We start from the raw sequence: 11998 nt of genomic DNA, 5'->3' as shown, positions 1-11998 counted from the left end.
CTAAGGTTGATGTTAGCACCCTTTAGCTTTATTCCCACTGCGCCACCTGGAAGGCTTTTGGGTTCCTTTGGGTTCCTTTTGGGTTCCTTTTGGGACTGTCTGAGGCGACAGTCCGGCTCCCAGCCATTGCATTTAATTGGAGTGCTCCCAGACTGCCATAGGCCAGGCTGGCATTGCTGGGTTGCAGGAAATGCCCTTGCTGGCAGCAATGGAACCATCTCCAGTGTAGTATTAATTGATGATGGTTGCTGGATTGAGGTGGATGGTGAAGGATGGATGGAGGTATCTTTCTCTGCCATCCCAGGCCACGTGGTTCCGCAATCCCCATCCAGCTGGCGGGTCCCAGGTTAGGTGAAAGGCGGAATCAGACTCATCCAGAGACAGGCATCAGGAAGCATCGACTTTATTCACGCCCTATCCACCACATGTGTGTGACCTATATCATAACCTTTTAAGCATTCAGCCATTCTTAGCTAGCCCTGGATCTTAACTCCTGTCAGCCATCTTCCCTTTCACCTCCATGCTGGCCAAAGACCAAAAAGGGCCAATCCCCTCTGGTCCATACCTTATCTACCTTTTCCAAGACCCCTCCCAGGAATGGGCGGGGTCTTGCAGGTAAGGTCAAGTTACCTAGGAAGAATGGAGGGATGAGGCTTCACTCCAGCAGGGCACATTAAGTAGTACTCACCCGACAAACATGCACTCAACTTGCATCTGGCACGTTTGTCTTCAGAACCTGGAGCGACTGTGCTGCTAAGAGCTGAAATGTGAGGACCGCCTGGTCCACTCTGAAAAGATGGTACATGCATGAGAAGCACTCTTGACTCGATGGGATTGATAGTTCCACACGCACCCCTCTAATGACTCCAAGAGGCAGAGACCAAGCAAGGGTTTTATTAGACAAGCACATGCAGGGGTTCTCAACGTGGCCTAACATAAGCCAGAGGACGAGAGAGCCTCGAATCAGATTTAACAAGTCTTGATATAGCTTAAAGTAGGATGGTTCATTTCAGGAAGTAAGTGACACTTGACATTTGCTCAGTTGCATTTTTGAAAGATTTAGATAACTACAAGTCACAAGGTGTGCAACAGTTAAAATGCATCTTTTGGTCAAGGACAAGTTCTTGGGATTTTGGAAGGGGTGGGGTTCAGGGCATGAAGGGCAACGCTTCTCGGGAAGCTGCAGAGAAAAATTATTTTATTTCTTTTACCTTTTCAGGATGATGTGAATGTCTGGAATGTCTGCCTGCACATTTCTGGAGCCAAGATTCCTTACCGTTGCATTTCCCTTGATAAACAAACAAGGCTGCATTCCACAGTAAGACACAAAGCACCGCCTTCAACCCAAGGGTCATTGGAGGAACCTACTTCCTGATAAATGTTGTCCCTCCTTACCTGGAACATGATATGATGCCCCTGTGATTTCCTGTTTTGCAAGTTCCCATATTCCTTTAATTCAGTGACTATTTATGGAACATCTTTCTGCATCCCCAAAGCTTCAGCTTTTGAGAAGTCCAGTCAGGAGTGGAATTGTTGGATCATGAAATAATTCTATGTTAAACTGATTGTGTGACTCCCCGACTATTTTCCACAAGAACTACACGGCTTGTCAGCATGCAGCGGCCTCCGCTTCTACCGACTCTGGCCAACCCACACTTTCCCTTTGTGACTAACACCATGCCAGTGAGCTTGAAGAGCTAACGCCCAGTCTGGGACTCACATTTCCCTAATAACAGTTCCTGGTTTTTTTTTGACGGACACAGCAGACCGCTTGCTTTCAGAGGCATATGTTAAATCTTTCTTCCAAAAGGATTTCTGCAGGCTGAGGATCTGGTAGATGAGGTTCGTGTACAAAGCTCTCATTCAGCAGACATTTGCAAAGGCAGCCTGAGTGGGCCACATGGGCTCAGTTCCAGAGTATATTTAGCTGCAGAAGGGAAGACCAGAGCACATGCATGGCAAATCCCTGTGACGAGTGACTGGAGCCGGCCAGTGCACACCTGCACAGGTGGGAGCTTCCAAAGCTCTCTAAAGACTGTGCCCAGTGACTGAAAGTCAGTTCCAGTTAAACCAGGTAGTGGCTGCTGATCTCTTGTTCTTCTCCATCAAAGAGAATCTTGGCAGAAACCTAGTAAGGCATATGGCGCCACTTCCCTGAGCTAATTGCTAAGTCCTGTGAATGAAACACGCCACAGAAATAGCGCTGCTGCTGTAATGGGAGTCTCAGGTGTGCTTATTAGTAAGACTTTTCAACTTGCACAATTCCTCCATGTGAAAGACTTTTATTAATCACCGATACGGAGCACAGTTTTCAGAGTTTATCCAACTTGATAATAGCTCTTACACAGCTTCTGTCTGGGTGCACATCTGAGCTGTTACCAGCTAGTAAATAAGATTTAACCTTGAGCATTATTTTCCTTATTTATGAAAGTGAGAATGGAAATGCCCTTTCCTTAGCTGTTCTCAAAATGAGTTTAGATACCTGGTTAATGGACCATCGCAGCTACAGAGAGATCCATCACCTGTGTTCATTTGCTTTCTCTTTCCTTAAAAATAGGGATGTTCCTGGTATTCTTCCTCTGTCAGTGGAAAAAGTGAGGCCCAAGATTACAGTGAATGATCGATCATCTTTTACTGTCTCTTCAGCTAACAACCATTTCTCAATTCCTGGGTAGTGGGAAAGGTGGGTCTAAGTAACTGAGCATATGCCACGAGACACGGCTCCTTGACTGAACTGAATGACACATCAAAGCAAGTCAAATAGAGTCTTGCTCAAGAATAAGAAACTGAGGGCCAGAGTGATAGTACAGTGGGTAGGGTATTTGACTTGCACCTGGCTGATCCAGGTTCAATCCTCAGCATCCCCGCTAGTCCCCCAAGCCTGCCAGGAGTAATTTCTGAGCACAGAGCCAGAAAGTAACACCTGAGCACTACTGGATGTAGTCCCAAAGCAAAAACAAAAACCTCAAGAATTTGGAATTGAGAGCAAAAGAAAGTTGGCATCTGTCTGTGGTTAGGATGGTATCACATAGTTGACATGGTTGACCGTAATACATTTGTTTCCAGGTAAGTGGGAGTAAACTTATTTTAAAAAGAAAAGAAAAAAAGAAAGAGTACAGAGACAAGAAAATTGGGAAAAGCATGTTATCTTGTTGCTAGCTGATCATTCTGTTCATTGCTGCTGAACATTTGGTGGTTTCAAATACATATTGGCATCTAAATTGGTATGTTTATATGGGAGTGACTGTATTAAAAATGGAGTCGTCATGATCATATGGTCTAGGAATTCCAAGCACTACTGATGATACTGTGGCTTCTGTAGGGAGTGTTTTGGGCTACAATACTAGAAGATACACTTACTCCAAAAAGGTCCTGGTGATATCAGCCCAAATACAGACATACCTGTAGTTTGGTCAGATTGGTGTCTGTGTGAAGAGCCATGGAGGAGTTGTGAAGCAGCGTCACTGGAAAAACAGCAACTCTGGGCAATGGGTGCAGCAAGTGTGGATTCGGCAGAGGGACGACTTGGTTCACTCTCTGCTCCTGAGATTGCCAGCTTTCAGCTGTATAGCAGTGTGCCCATAGTATTTTCATGACTTGGCTTGCATCTCTTTCAAGAATAGAGTGAATCTATGAAGTTGGCTGTATTTGTCTGTTTAAACAACATAACACTGTACTTTTGTCTTCTGTTTTGTTTTATTTTGTTTTGGGGGCCACACGCTGTTATACTCAAGACTTACGCCGGCATCTGCACTCAGCAATCATTCCTGGTGGGGTGCCAAGGATCTAAAGTGCTACGGTTGGCCACACTATAGTACCAAATCAGCAACCTCCGTACCTTTGTACTTTATAAAGGTCAGAATTTTGAAACATAAAATTCCGGTATTTTTTCCCCACAGAAATTCTGCCTGTTGTAACCCAAAATGTCCAATTTCCAAAGTAGCTTTTCCACTGTAAGATTTAAGAAACTCATTTGGGTGAACTTGTGTTTCAGGGACTTAACTTAGAAATTAATCCATTTAGGTGATAAATTGTGAAGTGCTAATTTAATTGGGAAGAACAGGGTATAACAATAAAGTTATTATATAGTAACAATATATAACATATATAGAGTGTACATATACCGCATTTCCTCAAGTTTGAGTCGATTTCTTGATTAATGGCAACTGAAAACTTGGTTTCCCTAAAATGTGTTTCATCTTCTTTATTTATTATTTTTTGGGGGGGTCACACCTGGCAGCGCTGAGGAACTACTTTTGGCTCTATGCTCAGAAATTGCCCCCGGCAGGCTCGGGGGACCATATGGGACACTGGAATTTGAACCACCGTCCTTCTGCATGCAAGGCAAACGCCTTACCACTGTGCTATCTCTCCGGCCCCTCATCTTCTTTCTACCATTCTCACCTCTTTCAATATCCACTCCCTGATGTTCAATCTGCTCTTTGCATTTCCTTTTTTGTTCTTTCTTTTTTTTTTTTTTTTTTGGTTTTTGGGTCACACATAGAGGCGCCAAGGGTTACTCCTAGCAGGCTTGGGGAGCTATATGGGATGCTGGGAATTGAACCACCACTAGGCCTGGGTTGGCCACATGTAAGGCAAACGCCCTATCACTGTGCTATCTCTCCGGCCCCTGCTTTCTGCATTTCTTACAAGCATCTACCAGGACAAGGGCCCAGACAAAGGCCATACTAGAGTCAGACAAAGGAAAACACACTACTTGTTGCCACTCTTACAAGGGCACAAGAGGAAATGTCATTCCATTAAGCATACTTATCATTCCCCACATTGGTTTCAGATCAAGCTCATACCCTGGCCCATGCGGAAGCATATTAAGAAATTCTTTTCCCTCTCAATCCTAGTCTAATAACTTCTGTTTAGCTTGGCCACTTTAGACATTCCAATACTGAATAAGACAAATTTCTAACAAGAGCTACTTTCCATAAGGTAGAATTGAAGAGCATCTAAGTTGTCTTTTCCAGCAGATTGGACACCAGATATGTTCAAAATCGAATTAGTTATTAAAATGTAATTAGTTTTTCAGTATAGTAAATGGCAATCAGATCTACGATAGAGGCACAACATTGTTTCACTTGAAATGTAAGATATCAAAAAAAATGTAAGATATCTACCACAACCACCACTTAGGAGTAGGCCCAGAGATGACTATTTCCCTTTACAAATTCTTTTGTTACACAGTCCAGGTAAATCATTTCACAAGCGACTCCTGTAATTTGTTTTTTGGTTTTTTTTAGGGGAGGGGTTGGGTCACACCTGGCAGCACTCAGGGGTTCCTCCTGGCCCTACGCTCAGAAATCGCTCCTGGCAGGCTCAGGGGACCATATAGGATGCTGGGATTCGAACCACCGACCTTCTGCATGCAAGGCAAACACCTTACCTCCATGCTATCTCTCCGACCCTGAGACTCCTGTAATTTGTGCATAAAACTGCCTCTCTCGGGCCAGAGAGCACAGCGGTAGGGCATTTGCTTTGCATGCAGAAGGACGTTGGTTCGAATCCCGGCATCCCATTTGGTTGCCCCAGCCTGCCGGGGGTGATTTCTGAGCATAGAGCCAGGAGTAGCACCTGAGTGCTGCCAGGTGTGACCCCCCCAAAAAAGAAAGAAACTGCCTCTCTCACTCCTCATCATCTCTCCTTTCTCCATAGTCATATTGGCTCATGGCTTCACGTTTTCTCTGCCTGAGCACCTACAACAGTCACATTCCTTTTCTTCCTTCACCTTGCTCCTAATTTTTAGAGACTCACATTATAAAATAAAGAGATGGCTGGAGAGGACAGTCAATAAATGGGAATACATTCACAAGAAGGTGTGGACAAGTAGCACCCGAACAGCAGCCTCCATATTTATCCACACACATAACTTAAACTCCAACAACAAGTGTGTGTAACAGAAAATGCCAAGTCCAATACTACTTTGGCATCAAGTGATTTAAGTAAAAAAAGATCTATACCAATAGAGCCATTTAAACACATACAGTAAATTCATCAATCTGTTCTGTTTGTGGGTTCCTCTGAGAAGGTAATTAAACAAATCAATATAGTTTGCTTGTAGAAGGGATTATTACTGTTTTTAGAGAGTGCTTTTAACACCCATGACAATTCTATTCCAGAAGGCACATAGTGTTTCAAGATCTCCCCCACCACCCCAAGGGGAGGTTAGGTTTTATTTTTATAAAAAAATATTGGGAACATGGGGCTGGAGAGATAGCACTGCAGTAGGGTATTTCATGCAGCCAACTCAGGACAGACCATGGTTCAATTCCCCGCATCCTATATGGTCCCTTGAGCCTGACAGGAGTGATATCTGAGTGCAGAGCCAGGAATAACTCCCGAGCCCAGCAAGGTGTGACCCAAAAACCAAACCCCCTCAAAAAAATTTGGGGAACATTTATAAAAATGTTGGTCTTACAATATATGAGGCTCGGTTTGATCCCCGGTGCTTAAGTCAGAAACTTGGTTCACCTCCTCAGTAACTAGGCTGTTAGGCAAGAGGCTTCCTCAGTTTATACTTCAGTTTTCTTGCCTGTAACTTGGTAACTAACAATGGTGCTGATCAGTTAAGACTGGTTAGAAGGATTAAATGTGCACCTATCTGTAACTGGCTTCAAATGATACCTCGTTAATAGTATGTGTTCTACAAGTGATGCTTATTATTGGCATATTCAATTAAGCACAAACTCAAATATTTAGAGCAAGTATATGACAAGATCCTTTAAAAATAACTTTATTATAGCTAATGAATATAAAATCTGACAAGATGCTTTAAAATGTTTTCGTGAAAAAGTAAAATCCACCTTTGTTCCCTGTCCTCACAAGATAAAGACTCAAAAACATTTTACATGAAACTAAACATGAAATTCTCAGTTCCAACTATTATATTCTCCACAATGAATATAAATTAAGACAGTGGCCAACCACGGACACTTGCTTTCTACTGTTATGAGTCTCTTTCAAAATGCTAAAGGACAAGGGGGAAATAAAAAAAATGCTAAAGGATAAATAAGTACAGATAACACAAGACCATGTGTGACAGAATCGAAGTGCATAGGTTTAGGGGCCAGAGCAACAGCATAGAGGCTGTTTGCCTTGTGTGTGGCTAGCCTGCCAGGAGCAATTTCTGAGTGGAGAGCCAGGAGTAATCCCTGAGCGCCACCAGGCATGACCCCAAACTAAAAAAAGTGCATGGGTATAAAAAAAAAAAACACAAATGTTTGTGATAAGAATCCTGGCTTGGGCCCAGAGAGATAGCACAGCGGTGTTTGCCTTGCAAGCAGCCGATCCAGGACCTAAGGTGGTTGGTTCAAATCCCGGTGTCCCATATGGTCCCCCGTGCCTGCCAGGAGCTATTTCTGAGCAGACAGCCAGGAGTAACCCCTGAGCACCGCTGGGTGTGGCCCCAAAACAAAAACAAACAAACAAAAAAAACAAAAGAATCCTGGCTTAAAAAAATTAATCCAAGGACATCTATATACACCGTAACCTTTGGCATCTGATCTCATGTGTTTCTTCTTCATAGAGATCCCTTTGTGTGATCTATAACTCAGATTCAGCCAACATGAACATGTCTTATCTAACACAGATTGTCCACAGCCAATTTCACATGAGGTAGTAGGGCTGTTTACTGACACTGTAGGAAAATTGTCATGATACAGGGGAGCTCACCCATCAAACATGAATGTGACTGCCTCAGCAACCTTCTAGGTCACACTTCTTGTTCTTCCTTATCCTGCACACACTTATGGACACACACAAAGGGGTCTGTGTGGATGAGAAACAGGTGCTTTGAAACAGGTACCAAGGATCCCAGAGTGGTTTCTATGTACGGTCCAGGAAAGAAATACTGACCATATTTCCAAATATATACCCAATAGAAGGATGTGCTTAGAACGAATATACACAATATATACACACAATATACTCAATAGAATATGCAATATACACAATATATCTGCAATATATGCAATAGGATACATAATAGAAAGATGGTGCTTAGAACACACAGGATCTCTTCCCATCTCTCACAGAGTTTAACCAAAATCATTTGTTCCTAAGAAAGAGAAATGATTAAAACAGAGCAACCAAAGATTTATGGAAACGTTTGCATTTGCCGTGTGAGAAGGTATGTTTTTTTTTTTTTTCTCTTAACAATAGTTGAGGATAAAGATCTAAAACATGCAGCAACTGTCTCATCACCAACAATCACTTAACCATGCCCTGGACACAGCAACTCAATGCAAATGTACATGGGGCTGCAGAGGGTAATTGGATGGGAACTGGGGGCAACTATAGAGAAAGTCTAGTGAAGAGTGTTGGGTTATACTTATTTTACCTAAAACAAAGTTTATCCCTGGTTTCGTCCAAAATAAAGATTGCCTTACCTGTAAACCTGGTGGGTTTACTGCCCCACCCAGGGGTGGTCCCTGTACTCAATAAAAGTAGTTGTTCTGGCAGGCAGCTGTCTCCAGAGTAGGGAGAAGACTGCCAGAGTACCTGTTTCACCCTCAGCCTGGTTTGGATTGCTTCTTGTGTGACCCTGATTCAGACTTGGTCACCTGGGCTCAGAGATATGGTGTGTGGGGTAATTTTACAAAGAGTACGTTCAGGGCCCGGAGAGATAGCACAGCGGCATTTGCCTTGCAAACAGCCGATCCAGGACCAAAGGTGGTTGGTTCGAATCCTGATGCCTGCCAGGAGCTATTTCTGAGCAGACAGCCAGGAGTAACCCCTGAGCATCGCTGGGTGTGGCCCAAAACAAAAAACAAAAACAAAGAGTACGTTCAAGAACAGTTGAAAGGATCCCAAATGACCTGTCAGAAAGAAGCAAATTACCACCACAGTTAGTGGATTTCTTTATGCCATTATGATGAAGTCCTGGAGGTAAACAGCTACAGATTACAAAGGAACACCCTGCAGCACTCCCTACACTCTTCAGGGACACAAGTTTGCTGTACACAATGAAGTCTAGAAGCCTGGACCAAATCCCAAAGAACATCTGAAAGGCTGGAATTATAGAATAGCGGGAAGGGGGCTTCCCTTGCATGTGGCTGACCCAGGTTCAATCCCCAGCAGCCATGTGGTCTCCTGTACTCCCTGAGTGCAGAGCCAGGAGTAACCCCTAAGCACCACTGAATACCAAAAAATATAAAATAAAATAACTAAGAATATCTGAAGTCTGACCCTCTATAACCAAAGGGGGGAAAAAGTGAGTTAAAAAATACTTAAACAATTTTAAAATAAAACTCACAAACCTGAGAGGCTGGAGATCACAGTGGGATTACAGTGCACATCTATGTGCTGGAACTATTTAGGTCGTCAGCTCCACATGTAGCATCACTGGGTATGGCCTTGGAGATCCCCAGGCACTGCCAGGGCAGCATGTGCTGGAGGAACCAGAGGGCCAACAAGAACTTCAGCTTGGGCCTCACGCTGATTTGTAGCCTGATATGACAGAGAATGCTTAAAGAGACCTCTCCCTCCCAAGTTCCTCAAAACAAAGAACAAAGATGGCAAAGAAATGGAATAGTTGTAAAATCTATGACTGAGATCAGAAACAACTGATTTTAATCGGTGATTCAAATACGCACCACTAATAACCAACTTCTTGGGGTTTTTCTAAAATAGCAAATAAAGGGTAATTTCTTCCTTGAAGTTTCAGGATGCCTCAAATCATCTTACATTGGCTATAACTCTAACTTTTTCAGCTGCCTTAAATGACATGTTTAGATAGATAGGATTTTCAGCACTAGAGTACATTTTCTTAGTAAGACATCTTTTACTTTAGTCCTTTTGTTTCCTTCAAATTTAATAAAGTATACTTTGCTGGTTCCTAATTTTTCTTAAGTACACTTTTTGGGGCCTGGAGAGATAGCACAGTGGCGTTTGCCTTGCAAGCAGCCAATCCAGGACCAAAGGTGGCTGGTTCGAATCCCAGTGTCCCATATGGTCCCCGTGCCTGCCAGGAGCTATTTCTGAGCAGACAGTCAGGAGTAACCCCTGAGCAATGCCGGGTGTGGCCCACAAACAAACAAACAAAAAAGTACACTTTTTGAATACATACATATGCAATGAAGCATTGCTTCATACAGCTAAGGACCCTGACTCCACCCAGCATGATAGGCAAGGCCAATGATGAAGCCCAGGACCACTAACTGCGGTACTGGACACCTAGGAAACTTCATGTGCAGAGATCAGGCAGGCAGGCAGGAAGGACAATGAGTTCTTGGAATAAAACCAGCCAGCGAGTCTAACAAATGACTAGTGATCAAGGCCTGAGAAGATCTTTAATTGGAGACAGAACAGATCCTCACCCTCCTCTACCTCAATACCTCTGAATAAAATCCATTTTAAGGGGTCAAAGTAATATCACAGTGGGTACGGTGTTTGCTTTGCACACAGTCAACCTGTGTTTGATTCCCAGCATCCCATATGGCCTCCAAGCTCGCCAGGAGTAATTTCTAAGAGCAGAACTAAGAGTAAACTCTGCTGCCAGATGAGGCCTAAAAATCCAAAAAAAGAAAAAAATAAATTACACTCCTCAGCCCCCATTCTTACATTATTGCTCATCTACTCCTGAAATTTTCTTCTATGAGGGAAAGCAATGGACCTGAAAGACCCAGGTTAGGTCTAAGACTGACTCCCTTTCTGGTAAAGAGCTCCATGGCTCACCAAGAAATCGGTGGCCAAGTGGACATCAAAGTGTGGCTTAATGGCTGCTTAGTGGGGCTGGTAGAACTTGTGGTCGATGCCATGCAGGGGCTCATCACAGACTTTTTTAGATCTCCCAGCCATTCCCAAGTGGCCAAGGTAGAGAAAGAGAAAGCTTGGGCTGCTACCTCTCTTCTCCCTCACTTTATATAAGTTACCTGGCACTAGTAACACACAATGATGACAAAGTCAATTCCTTAGGAAGATTTCAAGAGACCTGCTTCTGGAACTCGCTGCAGAGTTGTATCAAAAGCTGATGAACAAATCCCTGCTTCCTTGTGGTCACCAGTGGGTTATGGCTCCAAAGAGTGAAAAGGATCCCTTCAACTTACCATTCCTCAGCAGGATGAGCTGGGATGAATATCTGGCAGCATCTTATTCTAGAAGGTAGCCTGCTTCTTTTTTCACCTAAGTTCTCTTGCAAGAATTCTCTAGAAAAGGACACCTTTAAATGCTTCAAGTACAGGTGGCCTATTCTCTCAGAAGGTGATAAAGTTCACATGTTCCAGAAGCCTTGGAAGGTAATGGAGAACACCTTACAGTAAGTTAAATTAGCACAAATCAGAACTTTAAAACAGAAAGCTCCAACTCTGCCAATCATGTCCCGGCAAGCTGACTTTATTGTTTCCATTTCTAGTCATTGTAAAGGAGGTATCTTCAGAGCTTTCCATATCCTAGGCAAAACTGCAGAAGTTCCATGAGGCAAGTACCAAAAATAGGAATGGACTGGAAAAGGGGTGAATCTAAAACATCACCTCAAATTATTCAAGACGACCTAGGTTTCTGCCCTTGGACACTGAGTTACTGCACCAGGCTGTGGGGATGCCCAGCTGGGTGGACCTAGAATTTTGGGGTTCAGCCAACACCTGAGGGGAGAGATATCAGACACGGGAAGTGGCTGTGCATACTCTGGCTTCACAAAACACACTCCTGTGTCCCTTTCCCAATGACATACGACTGAAAACCTCTATGCAGGGTAAAAACATGAGTTGGCTGTCTTCTTGTTCCCTGGTAGGAGGTTCTATTAAAGGGAAGCACTAAAGTTCTTCCCAGTCCACCATGATGTTCACACATGCAGAGAGGCATGACAAACACGTGGCTGCTGCCTCCAGAAAGTGCTAAAACGCCAAAGAAATGTCCTTTCAGCATCCTTCCTCCACCCAGCCTTTGAAAATCTGATTTTTCTTTCTAAGTTTAAGTATTTCCCAGAAGGTCTGATGTGAACAGAATTCTGGATTCACAAGCATGAGCAAAAGAAATGCTTATTTGCTTAAAG

This window comes from Suncus etruscus, chromosome 13 (genome assembly GCF_024139225.1).
Source record: "Suncus etruscus isolate mSunEtr1 chromosome 13, mSunEtr1.pri.cur, whole genome shotgun sequence".
Lineage (NCBI taxonomy): Eukaryota > Metazoa > Chordata > Mammalia > Eulipotyphla > Soricidae > Suncus > Suncus etruscus.
Note: the sequence above shows the minus strand (reverse complement) of the source record.